Raw genomic sequence first — 24,734 nt, forward strand, 5'->3', positions numbered from 1 at the left:
TTCATACAAATAAGGAAAATGGTTGCCAAATACAAAGGTAACAAAACAGAAAGGATTCCAGTTTTATTTGGGCATTCTTAAGAGGTTTTTAGGTTGGCTGCAGTAGTCCTTGTGACAAGAAACAGAGAGTGTATCCCTGAAGCAGTTTAATAATCTAAGGTACTGAGTTGTGTAGCCTCATCCTACCTGTTTCTTTTTCAATAATCAGTGATGATTTATTTTTTTTCCTGAAAAGTTCATGTACTAGCTTTGGGGTTTGGGTTGGCTGATAATTCTGAACACAGTTTACAAAGCCCAGAGGTTTCTCCCAAGCAAGAACACCCTCCTCCCCGAGGACTGCATCCCTGCTCCGTTAACAAGGTGCTTCTTGCTACCCCACCATAAATCTTACCTTTTCCATTTTATTTCACCCCAACTGCCCATGCACAAATTCCACCACTTTCCTGTTTCCACCATAAAAGTCTAAAATGCCTGTTATTTTTCCACACAGTCATCCACCCCGAAAATATTTTTCTTTTATATAAACTCCCCAGTGCTCTATAAACTCTTTGATTCCTTCTTTTTCTCTCTGAAGGGATAACACAATGCTTCTTCCCTCCCCGAGGTTTCACCAGAGATTTTCTTTCTACCAATGAATATAGGTCAGTGAATTTAGACCATATGTGTTGCTCCACTGGGTGATTGTTCCATTTTACAGTAAATAAGGCAGGACATCTGTTTTAACAACAGAAAAACCTACAAGATTTGTCAGGTCAGACTGGTTTTATGTACACCTTAAGTGTTAAAAGACCTTGAAGCCATGGTAACACAGAAGGTCGAAGAGAACCTATGCGCATTTTAACCTGAAATTATTCTTAATAAGAGCTCTATAGATAAATCAATGAAAAAGCAACAGTTCTTTGACTAGATGTGGAATTGCATCAGATTTCTGTGTTGGGAAGAAAATCATCATCAGTCAGAATCCAGTGAAGCTGTGAAACCAAAATTGGTGTAAACTTATTTTAAATATTTCCAGTATTTTGAAACCAGGAATATTTCCATCATTGTTTTAACATTTCTGACGGTTACACTGATTATGTTGATATCTTTGATCAAACTATTAACATGTCTCCATGTGTAGCATAAATATTTTAATATGGATAGCCAATGTTGTATTTTTCATATTTACATTACAACATAAATAAATATTATACCTTCCTTACAAGGTGTACCAAAGTCACTACGTCACAATGACTTTTAAAAAAAAAAAAAGTTAATCAATGCATAAGACTTAAACTCAGTTTAAACTTCATTGCCTGAGAGCAGTTAGACTGACAGTACATCCTACTGAGCATATTGTTAGTAAGCAGATTTTGACAAGTTTTGAGAGGAAAATTGTGTTAAAAAATTAGATTGTTTTAATGCCTTATATTAAAAATTACTTAATCCAGGCTCTTAAATCTGAAAATGGAAAAATCTCTGGAAAGATGTGAAATAAATACTATGGTATAGCCTGTGATATACACAGATGGCAATGTTGGGGCAGAATGCCAGCATACAGCATCGCAGTGTTCGGCAAGTCACGGGCAAAATAATTAATGGCATTTCTAGTAGCATAACACCCTGCAAACATACACACTGCCTCATGGAGTACTTGTCAGCAATATTAATCTAGGAAATAATTAGTCCCTGTAAAGTTCTTTCACACTCTTTCACCAGATGGCCAGGCAAGATCGTCAGCTAAAATCCTGCTGTTTCAGCACTGGAGAAAATGCCAAGGAGTTATGTTTTATGCTACCCTGTGCAAGGTCTGGACATGCTACACTGTGTTCATGGTTTCATTCTCCCAGGTACTGCATACCAGTACAGCATGCTTCACAAATCACATCCGATCATTTTCCAAGCATCACCGCCAAGCACGCTTCATACCCCAACATTTGCAAGCTACTCCGCAGAAAGTTTTGCCATTTGCCAAAACACAGGACTTCTCTAAGTGGAATGAGATCAAAATTCATATATTTAGAAGCAAAATGAACTCCAAAAGAGACAGCATACTTGCTTAAAAAGAGAAATATGTTAATAATAGCTCGCAATTACAGTGGCTGTCCAGTCGTGCAGCTGTTCCAGCTTCACGTTCAACTAACCTTCACTTTATCTCACTTCACGCTGTTATCGAACAAATATTTAAGGAACTTTCCAGGGATATATTGACTGTTCCCACAAATATCCAATACTGGTTTACTCTATGTATGCTGTATGATCAGCTACTGATTTTAATGGAAGCCTGGTACGATGAAAGCATACAGCTGGGGTAAGGTTATCCAGCATAAACGCATACACTGGCCTAGAAATAACATGCAAGCACTGGAATGTGAAAACATACCTTCTATTTTGTTTGGGTTCCCTGTATCCTAGAGCTAGCTCCAAGGCTCTGGAAGTCAGAGAAGAATAGCCTTTTCTTAGAAACTCAAGACCTGCTCAAAGACATGGAATACTGGATACAGCATTTGAAAACGTCTGTAAGACTCCTAAGCAGCAGCACAGGGAATTCTGGAAAGTTAACACGTCTCCTTTGAACAAGGAGCGGTGAGCCTGATTTGGCTGACGATGGGAAAAAGAAAACAAAATAGGGCACTGAGCAGCACTGCTGTGGCTGTAGCTGAGGCAGAATTTCCATTTCAAAGCCTGGTTTTCCATGGCCTACTTCTCCCTTACAAATACAAGCTGCAAGTTAAAACTTGGCCCAAAGAGTTCACCTGTCACATTTAGGAATGAAAGACTGAATCAAGCTGCTAAAAAAATTGGAAAGGAAAAAAGATACTATTGTTAGTACAAATACATTTATGAAAAAATCAACTGTTCTTTTAGGGAGGCTATGGGGAAAGAGAATGCCTTGTCTGCTTGGCTTTCATCAGATGTCAATAGCATGCTACAGCTGCAAACTCCTGTAAAGACAGTGATTACAAAGCCCAAGATGGCTCTTTAGATGAGTTTGTCTTCAGGAGAAAGTCATCTCAGGTCTGAACAGGAAAAAAGAACTTGTGAGTTTGCAGGTTCAGTGCTGACAGTCACCAAGTGCCTGGTACAGGAAAAAAAAACCTTCTCAGCTGTGCACCAGTCTAGTCAGAGTTAGCCCCAGTGGTGTGATGTGTTGCCAGAGTTTGACCTGAAGGACACAGTCTGGTCAGTCAGTGACTGGTTGACTGATACATCCAACCCTGCCTGGTAACGTCCAAATGCAGAACTGCTTTCTAGGGAAGAGTAAGTCTTCACAGAGGTTTCAGCTATCAAGCCCACAGTACAAATACAGAAGGTATTGATTTCCCAGGATGTTCTTTCCAAACCCCACGCTGCCCAACACAGTACTTTGATCACTTAGGATTAGCCTGAACCAGGAGCAGGGAACAAAGCAGTTGGGATTTTCCATGCTACTGCCTCCAGCCTGCAGGTCAGAGATGCAGAAGCCTTCAAGACCAAACACAACCATGCTACTTATCTGTGAAAACAGGGAAGAAAACAGAAAGGTTCGTGGTGCAGGATGAAAGCTAAGTGTTTACTCTCCTTCCTGTGCAGCTCCTTGTATCAGCTTACTCCTAACAGCACCCAAGCACCTTCCAATAGTCCATTAAGCGATGTGGCTAACATCTGTTATGTAGAGTCCATTCAGTCCTCCATCTCGTTTGATTATCCTATCAATATGTGGCAAGTTTCCCACTTTATATGTAACCATGACCTTAGTTGCCTTTGGCACATCAATCAGCATGCAGCTTGCATTTTTTCAATGGTACAAAGCTTTTTCTATGGATAATAAAAACTAGCACTGAGCACTCCCCACCACCTCACAGTTACTACTAAAACATAACAAAGTAATCACTGGTGAGCTTTGGGGAGCACTGAGATTAGGTCATGGGAGTGATCCTTTGAAGAGTCTGCACACTACAGCTGACATCTACAATAACCATTAGGGAAATCCAGGGGTTCATTTTCTCTGCAAGAGCAATGAACAATTCAGGCAACAAAGCAGTCAAAGAGGAGATAATTAAAGAAGAACTTATTGAATAATTTATTTTGTGAAAATGAAGTTTAGGGTTTGGAGTTTCTTATTTAAGGAAAATGTCAACACTTCTGAAGAAGAAGTTGTTTTCTGAAGATACAGAGATGTGAGAAACACTAAAACATTAAGATGTGTCTTAGAAAACAGTGATAACATTTTAGGATTGTTAAAAAATGTCATGACAGCTCTACTGTGTTTTACACACATTCTGCCCAAGACAAAAATTTGTTAGTGCATTAGCCTGACTTGCACCGTTTTCTACAACATGCAGAAACTTTAACAGCCCAATTGTAAAACCAGAATTGATTTCTCTAGAAAGCTGCAATTCAGACACTGTTATTGTTCTCCTGCCATACACTCAGCTCTCAGCAAAGATTTAGATTATATTTGGCAATGGCTAAATTGTCAAACAACATCAAATTTTCCAATGATTAGTCACTAAGAAAGCAAAAGTAATACCCTGGTGATATTTTGCAATACTGTTATAAAGCTATACTGTACATCAGAAACATGCACTGGAGTCAGCGCACTAAGCAATTATCTGTGTTGATCTGATGGATAATAGGGCTATGATTTCCAAAGATCCTTTCAGAGCTTGCCATCCTGTTCCCAGTTCAAGCTGAAACAGAGGAGTATGTTGTAAGGGCCTTGAGCAAAGATACAGGAAGAAAATTCTTAACACATCCCCACCAATTCTCTTCTGAAAATAGTTTGGATTGCAAAAAATTGACTTAAATAATTCTGCTAGGTTCTGTTGCTCACGTTAAGACATGAGAATGGCCACAGAAATGAGAAATTGCCCACTGATCAACCTTCAGTCAACCTGTGGCCATGAGGCAGTGTATGGATGCACATCAATGGGTGTGAGGATCTGGAGCAGACAACAGTCCCCAGCAAAGTGTTTCTCCTCCCAGTTCAGTTCCATTGCTAGAGACAGTGGATGCTGGAGCAGCTGACATTTATCCACTTTACCTAAAGAGGGGAGATGATTGTAAAATGCATCAGCAGAAGGATCAATCTCACCTAACTTTCCATGCCTACACTGTAGACACTACACCTAAACTTCTGGCTTTTAGGCATTTGAGATTAGCTTTTACACTTTCATCACAGGCCCTGGGCGGAAATAATCACTGTGAAAGTCTAAAATAAGTCTTGTGAATCCCACTCTAGAAATACCAATGTCTGCACTGACTGAACAGAAATCTAAGCAGCTACTACCAACGTGAACCTCAATATGTGCCTGCAATTAAACATGACAAATGCCAGCCAGGATGTGATGGGGTTTATTAGACAGCCTCACTAGTAACAGATTTAATGCTTACTATAGCTAGAGCCCAGAAGAAAAGAAGGGGACTACACACATAGGTCATCCCACCATGCCTAGTCATCAGGAACTGACATCTGTGCTGGTGTCGGACCTTGCTTCTCTCCCCCACCCCAGCAAAAGACTTGCAAAGTCTAACCAAGCAATTAGCAGAACACCAAGTTGGTAATGGTGAGTCACTGACTGAAACAGAGTGGTTTTGGAGATGGAAGATAGAATACGAAATTATTAGGGTAACATCACAATAGTCTCAGTTCCTCCCCAGCAGGCAGCAAAAAAAGGGGGTCAGGGATAGAGGCAAAGGGAGATGGAAGGAGAAAGCTTCAGCTCCACCAGACACAATTTCCCTGATTAAAGAAGGTCTTCCTAGGCTATCAGGCAAAACACAGTCTTTTGGCTACATGAGCCCTCAACATTCCCCATGACACTGGGTAGGCAGAAACCCTATTCTCACTATGGTGAGATCAGGACCACAGGACACTTTCAGTCCTTCACTACTCCTTTGGGCAGAGGACCAAGTGAGTCTAGTGCTATATATCAATTTTAAAATGAGATACCATACCTCTGTGGGAAAGGGAGAGCAACCTTTTATAGCACAACAGCTGCAGATATGAACTTACATTGAATGATACTTTCAAGAACAAGATAGGGAAAAAAAGGCTAGTTCAAAATTATGAGCACAAGTTGAATACATTCTTTTGGATGAGAAACTGATTTTTCTCTTTTATATCCGTAAATATCATGCTAATAGGGAAGGAAATGTGAGGCCATGGAATAAGGCATCTTCCCATCATGTTTCATTATGCATCTCTAAAATAAAGCTTCCTAGTTTTTTTAGCTGGGAGAATTATCACATGAATTATCATTGCTTTTCACTCTGAAAATAGGAACTTGCCAATTTCAATTGCAACTGACTATCAGAATGAAAATCTGATAAAACATGTGGCTCTTGTAAGGTACACCAATTCCTTCAGCTGAAGAGACTTTCTTCTGGAACATGTAATAGTAGTATCTGTATTTATTGTGGAGTAAATTCAGAAATGAATGGCATAAAATGAACAGAAGAGGCTAGTCACAAAGCATTCAGTCACACAGTTTACTCATTTATACACTGTTTATCTTCTGGTATATGCCACAAGAAGTAATCATTTAAATAAACAACTTCTTTAGTAGGTAATAAAATGTTATTGAGTTTCCAGACTCACAACATGTGCTATGGCTATAAATCAGACTTATTCTAAACTTGTACTGATTTGCAGCACTGGGAGGCATTTTAGAAATGCCACATTTGAAAGGGAGGCGCTGGGTTTTTGTTTCTCTATAGTCTCTGTCTCTGCAGCAATCCTGAGAAGGGCATGGGTGTTTGGAAATGTGCCCATGCCTTTTCAGCTACATCAGCTGTTATAATATGCGATATTACCTCTCCTGCAAATCTTGCCTTAACTTTTACATTGCCCAAGCTTTTAAATGTGTATAAACCACTTTCAGATGTCAGTTACGGTTACTGCTCAAAGTGTTCTGCTGTGAATTACCAACCGCAGTGCACTGGGAAAATCTGCCAAGGGATGATACAAAAATGACTTGATCAACATTGGCATCCCAGACACAGAAGAACAAAGTAATGAAAGATGCATCTCTCGTTGTCCTAACCTCCGCAGTTTTGAGGTGCATTTGGGTTCCCAGCAACCCTCTAACTAGAGATGGCAGCCTAAAATTGGTCCTGCCACCCTCTGTTTCTGAGCTCCCTGAGGAAGAGAAGCTAGAAGCCAGCCATCCCTTTTTACTAGTCTTTTTGACTAGGATCTTCTCTTCTGACAAAGATGATGGCGTCTGTGAGGAAGGTAGGCATGTTCATGCCCCTGAATGACTAAGCTGGCCAGTAACTCCCTTTAGTAAATCTCCCTGTCTGCACCTCACATCCTCCACCCCACAGATTGTCTGCTGTCCCAGAAATGTGGGGACGACTGGATGCCCTGGGGAAGGGATTTCACAGTGCTCTAGGATGCATGAAACCTTCATGACAGCTCAGTAGATGCAGCAGGGTGATTAATGTTGCATGCTGTCACCTGAGAACATCTGCAGAGAGTTGAAGACATGCATCATCTGTCTCTCCCAGACAAATGTAATTTAGAAATGAAAGAGGTTAGCATGTTTTGGAGGACTCCTTATGTCTGGGTGGTCCCACACTGGTCCTATAAAGACTTCTCTAGAAAAAGCTTTGCATTAACAAAAGTATATTAACTTCTCTCTGACTCCGCCCTATAGCACGTCTGAGAATCTTACATATCAGCAAGTGATACAATCAAGGAGGACATAGCTACGTACCAGTTTGGAGTAAAGTTGGACAAAGCAGTTATGCAAAAAATTGACTTCTCAGATCTGTACTGTGCAACTGATGATGAAAACCCTGTTCATTTCCTCGTATTTTTTGTTCTTTATACTTGAAACAAGGCATAACTACATGGTATTGTATTAAATCCTAATTCTTGCTACACAATGAACACAGAATTTTAAAACTCTATTTCAAAACCTGAAATAGCACCCGGACATTGCCCTAACTATAAGGATTCCCAGTTTGGGGATGAGACCGTACAGTCTGCTTTTAGCCCCGCTTGAAAAGAATGAGAAACGCTACTTGGAAGCTGTTAACACACAGTACTAAACTTGCTGAGCACTGGGCATCTCTGCCCAGTGGCTGCTCATCTGCAAGCTTATGGTACTACCAGAAAGTTTGGGAAGGCATGGTTTGGAGGTACCTGTGCTAAGCTGTCCCTGTGCAAACAAATTCAGTCCAGTGTACCTGGGTTATACTCTCTTAGATGTTCTTGGCAGAGATTTCTCCATGAATTTCTCAAGGTAAGACTTAGTGTGGAAGGGCCATGGTGTAACACACTACTTATTCTTGAACCCAACCTGATGCACCAGCGCGACACTACATTACGGGCCTTGGTCAAGTTCAGCAAAGATGGGATCAAAGGCCTCTTGTGGTAAAATCAGGGTTGCTCCAGGAAGAGAAACAGCAGAGATCATGGAGCAGGAGTAAGAGAAACAATTTGGGAAAGAAAGGCAAACGTACCATGCAAATAAGCCAAGTGAGTGAATGATGCGTGGCAGATGTTGGCCACGTGGCTCACGCTTAGGTACACTGATGGTACCTGCAGAAGGTCTAGAGCAAAACAATCAAACATTAGCTCTATTAACCCAGTTGGATCACCCAAGACTCTCCTGTGAGGCTACTGGTCTTTGGAAACTGTGCATACAGAAGAGTGGAGAGAGAAGATACCAACACCACACAAATAGCACTCGCTGTCTTAAAGACTGTGAGTACTAGTTTGGGCAGCTGTAAAAGCTTTATCATAATCTGCAGGGAAATCCCTGTCTTCTTCAACACAATTTAGACTAAAGCTTTAGTACCTGAGAAATTGCTTCTCCCTCTCAGACCAAGATTTTTTCTTAATGCCTTTTTATCACTGTTTTGCTGACATAGAAACTTTGCTTTTTTTATTCCCATTTCATGTTATAATCCTTCTTTACTATTGTTTTATCTTATTACTACTTATCTATGTCTTTATTATTATAGTAGAAAGTGAAAAACTGCATGAAGAAAATTATAGTAATTAAACTTGTATATGAAACGGAAGAACTTGAACAATTCACTGCACTTCCATACAAAATCGGCTGCCACAGTATGTATGCGCAAGGAATGGGAGCAGGGATCTAATTTTTCTGGAAACATTAGCCATGAACTGCAAGCTACTAAAGTTTCCAGAGACCAGAAAGGGGAAGGCCATCTTTTCTTGTACTTTACATCCGTTTCTTGTAACTGAGGTTCAACTCTTTCAGGGACAGATTGTAATTTTTTTTCAGTCCCATTACATTTATTTATGGAGTAATGTGTTGTTCAGTGCACTGTTGGCAGGATCTGGCTCTGCACAGATAAACAAGTTGTCCCATACAGCTTCAAGTGTCACCGCCATACAAAGGAAACTATCCCAGGTTAGATAGATGTATTATGACCAACATATTCAGAACTTTTACTCTCCTTCTGCTGATTGATTGAAGAATTATATCCATGAAATGGGATGATTTATACACTTGCATTGCCTCTTGGCTAGAATAAGCTTTTGCCAGCCAGATGCTCCTGAAGGATGGCTACTTGCAGCGTAACTCTGATGTAATTTGACACACAGCATTGTGCACAATTGAGATGAAATGATCCTTAGATGATTCTTCCATGTGCAAATCATCGCAGGAGGACAATTTTAATAATGATATTTTCTTTTTTATTAAGTTCTTCAAACTATTTTTTCAGATAATGAGCAATTGCATCCAGGAGAAGTAGCTATTGTCAGGTTAATACTTTATTAATCCTTTACCTGGGGCCAATATCCTAAGAAACTAGAGGAGCTAGCTGTCACTGAAATACTCAATACTGAAGGCCTTTTCCAGACTTCACTTCCACGATGCCTCCTCATTGTTACAAATGCTTATCTCCCACTTTTAACAGTCCCAGCTTGGTTAGGACAGTATTTTATTTGTTTGTTTCTCTTTTTTTTCCTCACCCATACCCCTACACTTTTGCTTCCCTCTCAGACAATAGTAAAGGGAAAGCTTAGGACTGACAACAGATAACAGTATTTTAAAAGTATGTGACTTTTTCCAGTCTCAGTCAAAGCACCGTGCCTGTTTAGCATCAGGGATAATCCCTATTGAGGACTGAACTGATGAGCTACCAGTGGGACCTACTGCACCCAGAGCAACCACCATGTTCAGAGTGCCCAGCAGTGATTAGGATGGAACAGCGCTGAAAAAATACCTAGTCCCTGTGTTGTCAATGTACCAGGCTTCAAATGAGCACAGCTTTGTGCTTCATGGCTAGACTTTTCATCTGAAGGAAAGGCAAGTTGATGCCAGTGTTGGCTAGAGTAAAAGGTTCCATGTAACATTTAGAAACTAGCCCCAAAACAATTTCATTTCATCTTTTATGGCATGCTTCTCCCAAAAAGCTGTTCATGGAGGTGGGATTAGCGATTAAGAGATATGGAGGATGGAACACATAGGTCTGTAAAAACTGGAATTAATATGATTATGCTAAGCAGAACATATTCTGGGCATCAGTGGTTTGCAAAGATTTAATGAAATGTGCCCCAAGCATAGAATTTTCTCTCTGGAAAATAAAGCGTGATACTCAGAGAAGGTTTGGATAAAGGGGTATTTTTCAGGAAAGCGGAGGAAAATCAACTGTCACTTTATATGAAACACCTTCCCTCTCTTGTGCTTTTTTAATTTCTACCATAATAAAGTGATTATAATAAATTTATGATCCTGAAGTACTATTAGTGCCTCCTTCCCACATGCTACATTTTCCCTCATGGGGAAAAAAAATCGGAAGGAAACAAAGCAAAAAAATACAATACAAGCAAATAATAAACTGATCAATGTGCGAGAAGTATACTGGCGATGAATGTTAGCAGTCACGACTCCTTCTAATATTCCACTGTTAGGTCTAGTTCTGTGAAGAGACTGTGCCTTTGATGGTATAAGAAATTCTAAAATATTACCCAAAGTCCAAGAAATGCCATTGTTTTGATGTTATATTTTGACAGGTTTCATGAAGCAAGAACTTATCCAGAAGGACAAACAATCTGTGATGCCAATAATTCTGATTGCTTTGGAAAATGTGTACATCTAGATCTGTGCATGAAGGTTTCCCCAATGCAACAAATCGGTTGTTTTTATTACACACATGACCACGAAAGAATTTTAGTTTTTGTTTATGTCTGTTGCTCACCCTGTGTTCAACCATACCATGTCCTGCAACCACACTTTACATCCTATATGGCACAGTCAATCAATATACATTATAGCAGTTCAGTGTTGCAAGATGATGGTGTGTTGTGACACATCAGCAGAGTGAAAAGCACGACAGGTCATTTGCAATGTAACGTGGCTTTCTAGAAACCAAGTTGTTGCAACTTTCTCACTTCATAGCACCTCTAAATGCCACAATCACCTTTCATGGCTTGTGCAAGTAACTCCACTCATGGTGCTCTGAGGCATTTCTGCACAGCAGAGTATACTCCAAGCACAAAGTAAATGTTCAGTGATTCATACTGGTATTTCTTTGGAAAATAAATAAAACTATATCTATTCACCTTGGTCACAGGATGACCAAGCAAACACCTGAGTGAACTGAATCTACTGGTTTGATTTTAGAGCCACAGTCAAAGCAACTACAAGATACAAGATATTCCCAAACAACAGAAATTTGCATCTCGGTAACTCTTAACAGCAAACAGCTGCCTATTGAGTATGTATGTCAGTGTGCTTATTTTTGTTGTTTTCTTCCAGTATAGAATTTATAACATTCAAAACTGTGTTCCAGAGACATTTGTTTCTAAGAAGCGCACACACACCATTTCTGTGCATAGCAGAACTTGTAGGATGGTTGCTCAGTTACATATAAGTTCCACAGGCTGAATCACAGGCATGCAACAGCAGAAATAACCTGTACTATCTGCACTGGCAAGAGGTTGCCTTCAGAAAAAATACCAATGCTCAAGCATTTGTGCACAAAGTATAGCAGACAGGAAAACAGAATTTCTTCCAAGCTATCTGTGTACTCATATGAAAGTAAAACCAGACTGTGTATATATTTATGGGTGAAAACCGCTCATTTAATGAACTGAATTATTTCAAGGTGACTGAACTCAAAAGCTCTGAGCTTGGTTCTGCCCTCTGCGAACAGTCTGATAGGAGAAGGTAGAAATATTTCTCAATTCTTAATTTTCTGTTTTATTTTTAGTAAACTTCTGAAAAGATTCATTCTAGACTTTACTAATTGTTTTTAGTTGTACTGAGGAATACAGTCAAAGGCAAAAGTGAAGTTTCATCTTCAAAAGCGAAAACTCTGAAAATTTTCCACAGAATATCAAGACCTCTAAATATGGAATACTCCTCTTAAGTAATCAAAGCTGATAGATGTTCATAAGCGCTAAACCCCCCCCCCCAACCCTAGATTTACTAACATAGTAAATACCTTAACCATACCTTTGCACTTTTTATATAACTTTCAAGAACAGCTTATGGAGGGGAATGCAACTTGCCTCTAGCCAGTATAAGAGCAAATATTTGTTATATACTTACTATTTCTATTTTCATAGATGCCAAAAGGGCCATAATACTAACAATGCTCACAAAAACTGGAGTCCCAACTTAAAGCAATGAGCAAAAAGCAAAGACAATGGCAAGGGACAGCAGTACAATCAAGCAAAGTAGAGTTTTTACATCAGCTGTATAAATTTCCTCTGTAATTTCGCTGGTTATTTCACTTCTGTCCTTATATAATGCTATATAGATGTTTGCAATCAAAGACTATTTATGCTAATTTAATTTAACTACAAGATTTTTGTTAAGACAATGTACTTACTAGTGACTAGTTATTCTGTGTTGCATATTCGAAACTCTTCCTTAACCAAAAATATTTATCCTTTTTACACTGAGAATTACAAATATGGATGTCCACTGGAGTTGTGGTACAACAGAAAACTCTGAATATTTTCTTTATTTAGCAGGTAAAATTAGACAATTAGACCAGACTACACTAGCACAACTGAAAAGCTGAGTAATTTTCATAACGCAATTGATTTCTTACCACATGGTGCCGTTTAAGGGATTATAACAACTCACCAGGGTAACATCAAACTTGATTAGAAGCCAGGGGGCCTGATTGTTATCTCCCTTAAGCCAGTGAAAATCTAGACAAAATGTAATTGACACCAGCGACTCTCAATTTGCACCAGTGTAACCAAAAGGAAAGTGGCTTTTCTTTTTTGCTTGGATAAGTCATTTCCATATCTTTGAGCAATTAACTGTGATTGTTTCAACCCCCTTGAAGATATCAAAGACAGTGTATTTGGTGTTTTCACTGCTAGGTACACTGATATTACATGGGTTTGAGGCAGTGCCTTCATATAAAAAACAATTCACACAGCAAATACAAGTAATTTCTTATGTAAGCTTCTCCGGTGACAAGAAAACCTTTAACATGCTCAGCATGCCAAGCCCTTTGCCCCTCCATAAGTAAACATCTAAAGATAACGGGCTGGATTTTTCCCACATATATTGAGGTATGCAGGGGTGGAAGTAAGATCTGGGAAGCTTTTCAGGAACTCCCAAGCTAGGTGTCACAAACACAATGAACAGATATTTCAGGGCTGGATTCATCTGAAGTCAGACATTTACAATGCAGCTAAATATGCACAAGGTAGTTGTCTAAAGTCCCTCTGTAACTTCAGCAACAGTAGGATTCATCTCATCCTAAATAAAATAGGTCATACATGAATGTGGTCCCAAAATTGCTTATTTCTTATTGACTGTAGGGGGCAGGGGGAACAGTTCAGGGTGACCAGGTCTGATACACATGTCTATATTACACATATTTTTAGTTAATGGAAATAAATCACATGTTTCATACCCTCAACCCTGACTATGCAGATTAACTTTGGTTTTGCTTCCATTTTGGCCTGCTCCAACAGTGACTCTTCCTCACTGGTTCACTACTGGGAGCACCAACGCTGCCTCCTGTAGATGAAGGATCATCAACTCCTGAGACTTTGGCCCAAGGGAATGGCCCCTAGTGCTCTTTTATGCCATCCTACAAGTAACCCACTGAGGCTACATATAAAAACATCAGTTTTTATATAAATTAAACATGCATGGGACCATTCTCTGGTATAGAAGCCAGCTGCCCTGCAATAGCCCCTGTCCACCTTACTGAACTCTCACCAGTCAAAAGGGAAGAGGCTGATGTTAGGTGATGCCATTCATAAGTGTTAGCAGTGATCTTTCTTTAATAAGGTTACCGTCCTCATATACATAGCTACATGCTGTGTTAACTACCTCTGGATACAGTTTAGCCCCCAACATCCCCTTTTCTGCTGGGGAAAAAAGCTGCCGCACCGCCTGGCTGAACACCTGACATGGAGCTGAGGGTGCACCAAGAAAATTCATATGCCTTGGCCGCTTCAGGCACAAGCATCCCATTGGCTTTATGGCATCTCCCATCCACAGAGGAGAGGGGACTTCAACCAGCGACCCCAGAATTGTATTTAAATTTGAAAACAGAAGGAACCAGAATCAACTGAAATGTGGATCAGGAATAACATGCATTGAAGATGAGGCAATCTCAGGTTATTCACCTTTGCCAGTGAACTGCTGCAAAGGATCCTTGCAGCGCAGACGCTCCCTGCAGAAATAATGATTGTCCAGAAAAAAGCAAGCAGCATGTCCTCACTTGTCAGCCTGTCTTCCAATTTTCTCTGCTCACCAGTAATATACCTGCCAGCCTACCTTCTCCATCTTCTATTAACTTCCTTTTCTTTTTATTCTAGTTTATTTTTATCATCTACTGAGTATCTTAAGTGAAAGCTAGATAACACGTATTTATCTACCTATATGAACATACCTTCATGACTTCAAACACTGACAGATGCTTTGGTTAGAAGACACCCTCTCATGGAAAACTTTGTCTAAATTTACACTCCATAAGAGCAATACAAATGTTTATACGACTTTAATTACATTTGAGTCAGGGCTTTCTCTAAACAAATAAACGTAGACCCTCAGTGTTTATAATTCACACCTTGGAGAGGTCTGATACCACTTGAGAGGGAGTAACTGACTGTAAACAACAGCAAAACCGATTAGCCAATTTTCCTTCTCCATAATGACTGAGCCCCTGAAAGGAAAACCACCTGAACAGCAAATTCAAAACGATTCAGTTCTTGCAGTGGGAAGCCCTGTGACAAACAGCTCTGCTGTGCCAGGTAGGTTAAAGCCGGCAGCATCCAAGGGGTCAGCTGAGGAAACTCCCAGGTCCTCCCTTGGAAGCAGGGGGGCTGGCAGGCTGGACCCCCTCCCCAAACACCAGCCAAGCACACCGGTTCAGCCACTGAAGGGCTGAACCCCCCAGGTTTGGTCCTGCCCGGAGTACATGCCTGGCCCTTTGGACTGCTGAAACTGAATTTCTCTACAGTAGGTGCCTCCTTCAGGCAGACTCTTTCTAGGAAATATTAACTGAAACAGGGTAAACATTTCTAGGCATCAGCCTAGCAAAAATGCACGCTAAGAGACACCTGTGTGACACTTTCTATTACAAGTTTTAATGTCCTTGTCCTCTGCAGCTTATGGTTTGGCAGAGGGTGGCTTGTGTCTCGCATGTAATTTTTGTCCTTCTAGGATCAAAGTACGGCCAATTTATGAGCATCTTTAAAAAAAAAATAAATCACAGTTCAGTCAAGATATTAGCAGCTAAAAAAGCTATTATAGCAGCTGGGAACCATGAAGATTTAATCTTCTCTGACCGCACTCCGTCCCTCCACAACTCCCGCTGCTGATTAGACATCACAGGCACCATCTTCGCAGAATAACAGAAGAATGAAATCCCTCCGGAAGATATATTGCTTCTCCTGTAAGAATGGACAGAAATTTTCTCCAGACCCATGGCTCCCAACTGGCTAATTACATCTCACTAGTGAGGTGCAAGAGCAGCCCTTTTAACTTGTTTTATCAGATCTGCCCTGGCCAAGCTGGAGGCATACCGTGCTGCGCGAGCTGGCAGCGCTGGAAAGCAGGGAGCACAGACACTTAGGTGATCCTGGACTGAACGAGCCATCCCAGCCAAATTTCCAACATGTGTTATGATGCCAAGCAAGCAATCACCATGCTGGCAAGACCAGGAGCAAAGCTACTAATAGCAGAGACAGGAGGAGGCAGCCCAGCCCCCAGACCAGAGGGCCAGGACAAGGACAAGTGGAGGCAAGGAGTTAGGAGATGCAAGGGAAGGTGTCGGACACTGCAAGTGAAACTTGCCATGAAAAAGTCAGAAATGGCTTTAAAAGAATCCCGCTGCCTGTGCGCTTATACTGGGTCTCATCTTCATTTCTTTCTCTCCACTAAACAAGCACGTGTGACCTATTTCTCATAGAGATTCCTGTCTTCAAAAGAGGCGGCTTATATCTCCGTTCTGCCAATTCTCTCAGGAATAATGTCCTGCTCTCTGCCTGTACTTGTGCTTCATTATTAGCAGAGCACTTTCCTACCACTAGATACCATTTTCTCAGTTGGTTTTCATTTCTGATGCCACGCTGATGATTACTTTTGGTACAAGCAGTGGTGCTTATGTTGTCACACGCTGCTGTCGCTAGCATAGCATCCCACAATCAATGTGAAGCTAGAAAAACTACTGAACTGCACATTTCAACAAAACAGCAGGTGCTTTGAACACCATCTATAACTTTAAGTGAACAATTCCAGTAATGGTTTTGTGAGTCCTTCCCAGAAGCAGTCCTAATAGCCAACAAATAACAAAATGAGGTTCAGCTGGTGAAAGAAAAGCAGGATAATACATTGAAGGAAGGGAAATGATTATCATAAAACATTTGTATAGCCATGTGAATTCTGCTCTGCACTGTACAGAACAGAGATTGCATCTCACCCCTGCCCTAAACTTCTTGCTGTTGCTAAGACAACCACATCAATGTAAGAGAAGCAATGCAGAGTCCAGTGGTGAGACCTCCTAAGGGGATAAATTGGCTACTGGACTTTGCTAGAAGAGAGAAAGTATGTTTGTGCAAAGAGCAGGTTGGCTGCTCTGGCTGTGGAAGGCTGCCTGACAGAGGCACTCAACCAAGCGCAGAGGTGAAGGAGATGTAGAGGGAATATCCCAACAAATAGCAGGGGTTCCTTGTTCCCAGAAATCCCACTGTTTTCTTGGCTGAGTCAAGCTCTAGGGAACATCCCTGGAGGCTCCCAGGGGCACCATCAGGAGGTCCAACAACAACATCTCCTCCTCAGACCAACTACCCCTTCTCACTTCTGCCTGGCTTATTACAGGCGCGATGTATCTGCCTAAGCCTTGAGTTAACAGAGCCTGCCTTTAGGGAAAGCTTCTCATTACAGCACTAGGCTTGAGGCCTTACCCCAAGGTAAGATGAAAATGACACGTGGCAAGCATATGTGGATAAAGGAGATCACAAAGTACTTCATAGTATCAGCTTATGAAGCCTATGTAGAAAACACTTAGCAGAAGGAAAATCCTATGCTATGAAAGCACCCACATCCCAGCTCCTCCCAGCAGTTTATTCTAGATGCTTCATACCATGTTTGCATAAGGGGATCTCCTTTACTTGACCCTTCTTACACTATTTGCAGATGGTCTTCCACAGACTATTGCTTGGATTATCTGTCAAAATGGCAAAATGTGGATCCTGCAGTATATCACAAGAAACTGCATCAGTGAGGTTAATAAATTAATGTTTTCTGGAGCAAAGCATCATTATCCCGGAAGGAAGCAAGCAGAAGACCATACCTGACACAGAGCTCACCTAGACTCCCTTAGGATGCTTTACTGCTTAACATAACACTGCTGACTAGCCTTCCTATACCCAATTTCTGAGTTTAGATATAGAAGAAAAAGCAGATTCAAGACTGGCAAACCAAACACCTGTTACAAGAAGGCAAGCCTCTATAACTTACCTTTTCAGGTGTTCAAGATCTAAAGCAACAAGAAGTATTAATACAGTGAACTGCAGGTACTAAATAGAGTGCAGTCTGACACTTGTTTACATTATGGGCTTCACATGCATCCATACTTTTGCATAAATAATAAAACAATTCTGGCTCATAAGTTAATAAAAGACCTCTTCCCAACAAGGAAATTCAAAACCAGCAATTGTGTCTTGTCTCTATCCCTACTTTGAAAGACACTTTGGAAAATAGGAAAGGTTTTTGTTTCAGTTCCAGAGATCTCTGTTGATACACCTTTGTGGGAAAAGAAATCCAGCAGCAAATATATGTTCTAGCTCCTACCACTGGTCTGCCATGACCAGGGCTGGGTCACGCTCCCCGAGATGACTGGTAGGTAGCTGATGTGCTTGCCTGCATTATAAAGCCTCCCTCACGGTGCCAACTTATTCCTCCCTGGATTTCCTCCTATTTTACTACAACTCCTCTAATACAGCATCAAAAACACTTGCACTAATACCAGGATTAGGCCATGACAGACACATGTCCAGTTCATGTGTTCTGGGGTTTAAGAATTTTTACTCTTCTCCCAGCTCACATATTTCACATGGCTCAAGTTAATTAAATGGCAGAATGGGATACTGCCAAATGTTTATTTCTCACTGAACAGAGACAGCTATTTAAAGAATGTTGTTACACTAGCCACATTTCACCACAAAGAACGAATACCTATAATTATAATAACTGTGATTATATAATGTCAAACATAGGAAAAATAAGCAGCCCCACATTTTGAGGAATGAATTGTAACCTGTATTATCCACATTCAGGCTAAAAACGCTGGATCTTGTCCCAACCTCAGAAATAAAATATACCCAGCAGTAATTGAAAAACAAATGAATCTGATTATAATCTTACCATACTCTAGCTTTTGCATTCCTCAGCTATGCAGCAAACAGATAGAAAAATCACATTACATGCACCAGGAGACAAATTTTTAAGGTATCTCTGCAAACATCAGTTATCTTTGCACTTGAATATTTCTGGCCTTGAAGCTTGGGTCGTATTGTGTTACATGTGCGAAATGTTTGGCTATTGGTTCATACCGTATTTTGACACTGGCAGTGGACGCACCGATCAAAAACAATGCTGGGTTTGCCTTTGCGTTCAGACTGCGGGCAGCAAACCACATGAAGACAATTAGAAGATGCCAGATCACTTGTAGCTCTGGTCGCACGTCAGGGCCCACGGGAGGAGAGGCACCACCAGGCCATGGCTGCCCTTCCTCCTGCCTCGGGCTGCCCCGCCGCAGCCCTGCGACGGCAGCCGGGGAGAAGGGGAGGCCGTGGGACTTCGTGGCGTGAGAAAACTCCGCACCAGCCGGCCTCGGTGCGGCGGGCACGCTTATTTCATTAGCAGCGCCATAGTCCAAGCTCACAAACTGAAGGGGTCTTCCACAGACATCAGCCAATGCCCCAGAAAGCAGAGGGGCTTGTGCTGCCAGACCCAGGGTTTTAAAGGTATAATAATAAGGGGTGAACCTCAACTGATTTCCTTTTCTTGAGACCAGGGTGTTCCCCGTGCCCTCTTTGCTCCTGATGCTGGTTAAAATTCTGCTGCTGATCCCCCCTCCTCGGGGCTCAGGGGCCTCGTTATCACTGGGATCTCTCCTTATCACAGCATTTGCAATCTCCAACACACAACCCTCACAAAACATAGAGCCTTTCTCTGGATACCTGCCATTCTAAATGCAGTCTCTATAATGCCTATATATGCATCTCTAATACAATCTCCCCACAGTCTCCATGGGGTTCCCTCTTTCTCCAGCTAACAATCTGCAATCACACAGAAATGAAAGACGATATGACTCATTTCTCTGTGAGATGTCTTAAGGACTGCTTTAAGAGCTGTAACAACAAGCACACAAGGCATGGGTAACAAGCAATATACAAAAACGTGGCTGCAGTTCTGTTATACACTTTGCAAACCATTTTTTTTTCTAATTGCCTTTGGATGCTAACATTTGAAAAATAAGAAAACCTGCAACTTCAGTCCCAAAGTACCGTCTTTCTCTTCCTCAACAACCTGCATACAGTTAAACAGGTATTTACTGTTAAGCAGCTCTAGCGGATGAGGTCCAAAACGAGCATTAAATAAATTTTCTATAAAACAAATTTCTTTTGTTGCTCATCCATCACAGAAAAGTGTACCTGAAATTCATCCCTGAGTTGATTAAGTTTCATCTAGAAAAATGACACTGTCATATATCTGACATTCTGTCAATATAATTTTCCCAGATGCAACATTCAAAACTCAGTGGCTGTTACACAAACCAAAGGAAATACTAGCACATCCTTCCCTCCTGCGGGGAAAGAGGGACCTTACACAAAAATCAGCCTCCACTGAAAGCATCTGCAAATTTCTACTGATTTCAACATAAGTTCACACCTGCGTTCATATAAAAGGACTGATCCTGCATATTCACTATGGCCTGATGTCGTGGTTTAACCCCAGCCAGCAACTAAGCACCACGCAGCCGCTCACTCACTTCCCCCCCATCCAGTGGGATGGGGGAGAAAATCAGGAAAAGAAGTAAAACTCCTGGGTTGAGATAAGAACGGTTTAATAGAACAGAAAAGAAGAAACTAATAATGATAATGATAACACTAATAAAATGACAACAGTAAGTAATAAAAGGATTGAAATGTACAAATGATGCACAGGGCAATTGCTCACCACCCGCCGACCGACACCCAGCCAGTCCCCGAGCAGCCAAAAAAAAAAAACTGCCTCCCCCCCCTTCCCAGTTCCTAAACTAGATGGGACGTCACATGGTATGGAATACACCGTTGGCCAGTTTGGGTCAGGTGCCCTGGCTGGGCATGAGAAGCTGAAAATCCTTGACTATAGTCTAAACACTACTGAGCAACAACTGAAAACATCAGTGTTATCAACATTCTTCACATACTGAACTCAAAACATAGCACTGTACCAGCTACTAGGAAGACAGTTAACTCCATCCCGGCTGAAACCAGGACACCTGAAAAATATCACTGCCAACGACTTAGAGGTGGCAGGTGCTTAGAGTCCCTTATTTTTCTCCAGAGCTTGCTCTTTCTTCTTGCAGCTTGTTGGGCTGTGGCTACCCTTGATAGGCAGGTGTGTAATGCAGGGTGTCAGAGAATTACACTATCATTTGCCCTCAACTAGAAACCAGAGGTTTCCCTTTCACTCAATGACATTCAACTCTGTCAATCAGCTCGCTCTTTATAAGTTAGCAAGATGCCTTTACGTTATTGCTTCTGCCTTGTATATAGCCTTATCGATTTTCTCAGTACTTAAATGCTTTAAGAAAATCAATATTTCGGCAAATAGAGTGGAACAGAAGTATCATAGAATCCTATTTGCCATTCCAGCATCAGTGACCATGGTTAAACTAAAGGAAATAACAGGTGTATGTGGGGCGATGAATATAGAGGAAAAACTGCAGAAGGCATAGAAAATGGGTGAGTGTAGAGACATGAAATTAAAAACAAAATAGAAAAAGAGAAGCTGAAGATAGATGTAGTAGCTCTGGGTAGGACTCATCTCAGCTAATTTTAGCAATCTGAAACTTAAGTGTCTAGTCCGAGCTAATTGCCTCAGCTCTCTTCATATAGTAAATAGAGAGCAGGAGCCAACTCCACAGGGGATTCAACCAGGCCTAAGACAGGTCTTCTAAGAAAGCGCAATGCATCACACTTTCCCTCAACTATCTGGAAGTCTAGATGATGGGCTCAGAGGAGACGCATAACTTTTGTGTTTTAATAGCACTGGAGTTGATGTAGGATCATGCATCAATTTGAGTGTTGTACCTGTTTAACAGATGGCCTTTCAGTTCAACATTTTTAGCTTTGAAGATCAGATTCCTTTGGTTTTCTTGGCAATATCTGACATTTCTTGTGTCAGAGGAAAGATTTTCTTATAATTGCTCATCAGCAAGTCCTTGTCTGAACATTTAAATAATCTAGGAGCACAAAACCTATTTGTTGTATTTTATTAAAAACAGGCCAAACTTGCCACTAGTACAATTGCATGTAGTGCCATTCACTTCAAAGAAGCTACATATGCTTACACAGCAGGGAATTAGCCCAGATACTGTCAAAATGCTTCATTACTAGTCAGGTCAGACAATAAATCAGATCTTCTGTTTGTGAAGTACAACAATTTATGTCTAATGACTGGAAGAATTGGTATATAAAGTAATTACCAAAACTGGAAAGCAATCAGCTCCTAAATGTGCAAAACCTCATCTATAATTTGAATTTTACAAAAAAAAAAAATTATGGCAGGCATAAAAAGCATCTTGCTTTCCTGCAGACATAAACAAGCACTTTCTCCTTCCCTCTTCTGCAAGGATCCCAACTATAGCATCTTTTTGGCTCATTTAAAGGCCCATTGTCATAGAATTATTGACCCTTTCAGACTGCAGGGGACCTCAGGAAGTCTCTACTCCAGAGTCAACACTGAATTTAGGACCAGGTTGCTCAGAGTTTTGTCCTGAAAACCTCCAGCGACAGAGAGACTGCACAGGCTTCACTGTCCTCGTGGGACAGTCTCCTGTTCTCCTTATATCCAGTCTGAACCTCTCCTATTTCACCTTATGCTCACTGTTCCTTATCCACCTGCCATGGACCACCATGAAGAGCCCAGCTCTGTCTCCCCAGTGACTCTATAGGCACTGGGGGCTGCTGTCAGGTCCCCCCGTAAAGTCGTCTATCCTCCAAGCTGAACAAACTCAGTTCCATCAGCCTCTCCTCACATGGGAAATGCTCTAGCCCTCACCATCTCAGGGGCCTCTGATGAACTCCCTCAAACATCAAAAATTCCTTGATGTCTTTGCTGTATTAGAAGGCCCCAAACTGGATGCAGTATAACTAGATGCAGTCTAACAAGTGGTGAGTAGAGGGGATAATCCCTTCCCTCCATCTACCGGATTTGGTCCTCATCACAGAGCCCAGGATGCTGTTGCCCATCTTTCTGCCAGGGCACTCTGCTGGCTCATACCCAGTTCACTGCCCACCAAACCTGATGCAGAGGATTAGTCCATCACCAGCACTAGAGTCTACATTTGTCCTCTTTTAATTTCATGAGGTTCCTGTTGATCCATTCCTCCAGCCTGTCCAAATCCCTCTGGATAACAGCCCTGCCCTCCAACCTATCACCTGGTTCCCCCCAGTTTTGTGTCATCCACTGAGTTGATGGGGGGACATCATGTCTCCTTCTCCAGGTCACTGATAAAAGTATTAAACAGCATATGTCCACGCACAGACCCCTGGAGAATTCAGCTCATAACTGGCCTGCAGGTAGAATGTGACCCATTAATTACCAGTCTGTGGGCCCAACAAACCAGCCAGTTTTTCACCCTTGTAGTTGTCCACCCATCTAGAGTGTATCCCAAGTAGGATACAAGGATTATGCTGCATCAAGCTACACTAAACAGCTCTGCTGTATTATACCCACCCTCAAACTGAACTTCTGTACAGGCAGCTGAGCTACAGAAGATGACAGACACTCGCTGTGGTTGCTGATGAGCCAGGCATCCTCTCTTTACCTGCCTCCATGTCAGATCATGGCTGGAAACCAGCAGCCAGGCAGGAGAAGTGAGAAGACAAGATGGACCCCAGTAAACTACAACCCTTACTCCTATCAGGGAATAAGCTTCATGCCTACCATGTCCTTCTCACCCATACCAGGAGTTTTGGTATATTTTATCAACAAGGACATCCCTTTCCCATGGGAATGTGAACACTTCTGACACCTACTGAGAACTCTGAAATTCCCCAGTGACCTTGCTAACTTAGTACACAGCCAATTTGTCAAGTTACCACTCTTTGCACTGCTCAGAACAGGTACTGTCAAGAAGAAGATAATAAATATGGTAATATATATCTCTTCTCATTAATACACAAATGTTCTAAATAATTTGCATAAAATGTCAAGTCACAAAGTAGGACAAACCTTTACAGTCAAGTTTCAAAAAAATCCAATTAATAATTTCCTTTCTGCATTTTAGGTGATGAGTCTACTGTACACCTCTGCAAGTGACCTATTATTTCCTGCAAAATGTTCACAGTCCAAAGGAAGTCCCCAAAGACAGGTGAAGCAAAGCTCACGCGGAATGTCTAGTCCAGCTCTTTCAGAAGTAGAACAAAGACCCCAAACTGAGACTTTGACTATGAAATTAGGTGAACTTTCACAATTTTACCCAAGTCTCTTTCACTAACATTCCCAGAGATCCCTTATTCACCAAGAAGATTCAGCACTTGGACTTCCAGAAAGATTAGGCTTCCCTGGTGGGAAATTAAGGATGGGATTAGAAATGGGTTTATAACATGCACCTAGTTTCAGTTTCAATACAGCTGCTTGTTTCTTATAAAGTGACTAACACAAAGCATCTAAACCTAGACTGACTGAAAGGGGGTAAGCACACTTATATCAGCTGTTTAGAAAATATTTTCATTTTGCAATCTCTTGTTTGGTTTGTACATCTGACAAAGAGTAGAGAACAGAAAGCTAGCTGTGAAATATGGATTACTGGCCCACCAGTGCAAGTCCGAGAACAGAACATGGAGCTGTACATAAACTGGGTACTACATGCAACTTTCCAGTTACAAGTGAGTGTAATTTCTGGAGGCATCTATTAGACTATGTGGAATCGAGTAGCTGCCTGCAAGGTGTACCTTGCATGCCTACTGTATTTACTTACTATTTGGTTTCTGCTGAAGATGCTCCTTCAGGAAGGCTCTTGCTCTCTGTTCATCAGAAGCCTTGGAAAGATCAAAATGGGAAAAAAAATAACAATTTACTCTA

At 41.3% G+C, this 24,734-nt stretch overlaps 1 protein-coding gene across 1 annotated transcript in view; it reads right to left on the bottom strand.

Moving 5' to 3' along the window:
* Positions 1-24,734, bottom strand: part of MTUS2 (microtubule associated scaffold protein 2) — a 310,632-nt gene that overhangs the window by 225,301 nt on the left and 60,597 nt on the right. The window contains exon 3 of the mRNA XM_075050661.1: positions 24,631-24,691. The gene's annotated coding sequence lies outside the window, so the exon portion shown is untranslated. The remainder of the gene's footprint in view (positions 1-24,630; positions 24,692-24,734) is intronic.

The sequence above is a fragment of the Buteo buteo genome, chromosome 18 (genome assembly GCF_964188355.1).
Source record: "Buteo buteo chromosome 18, bButBut1.hap1.1, whole genome shotgun sequence".
Taxonomy (NCBI): domain Eukaryota; kingdom Metazoa; phylum Chordata; class Aves; order Accipitriformes; family Accipitridae; genus Buteo; species Buteo buteo.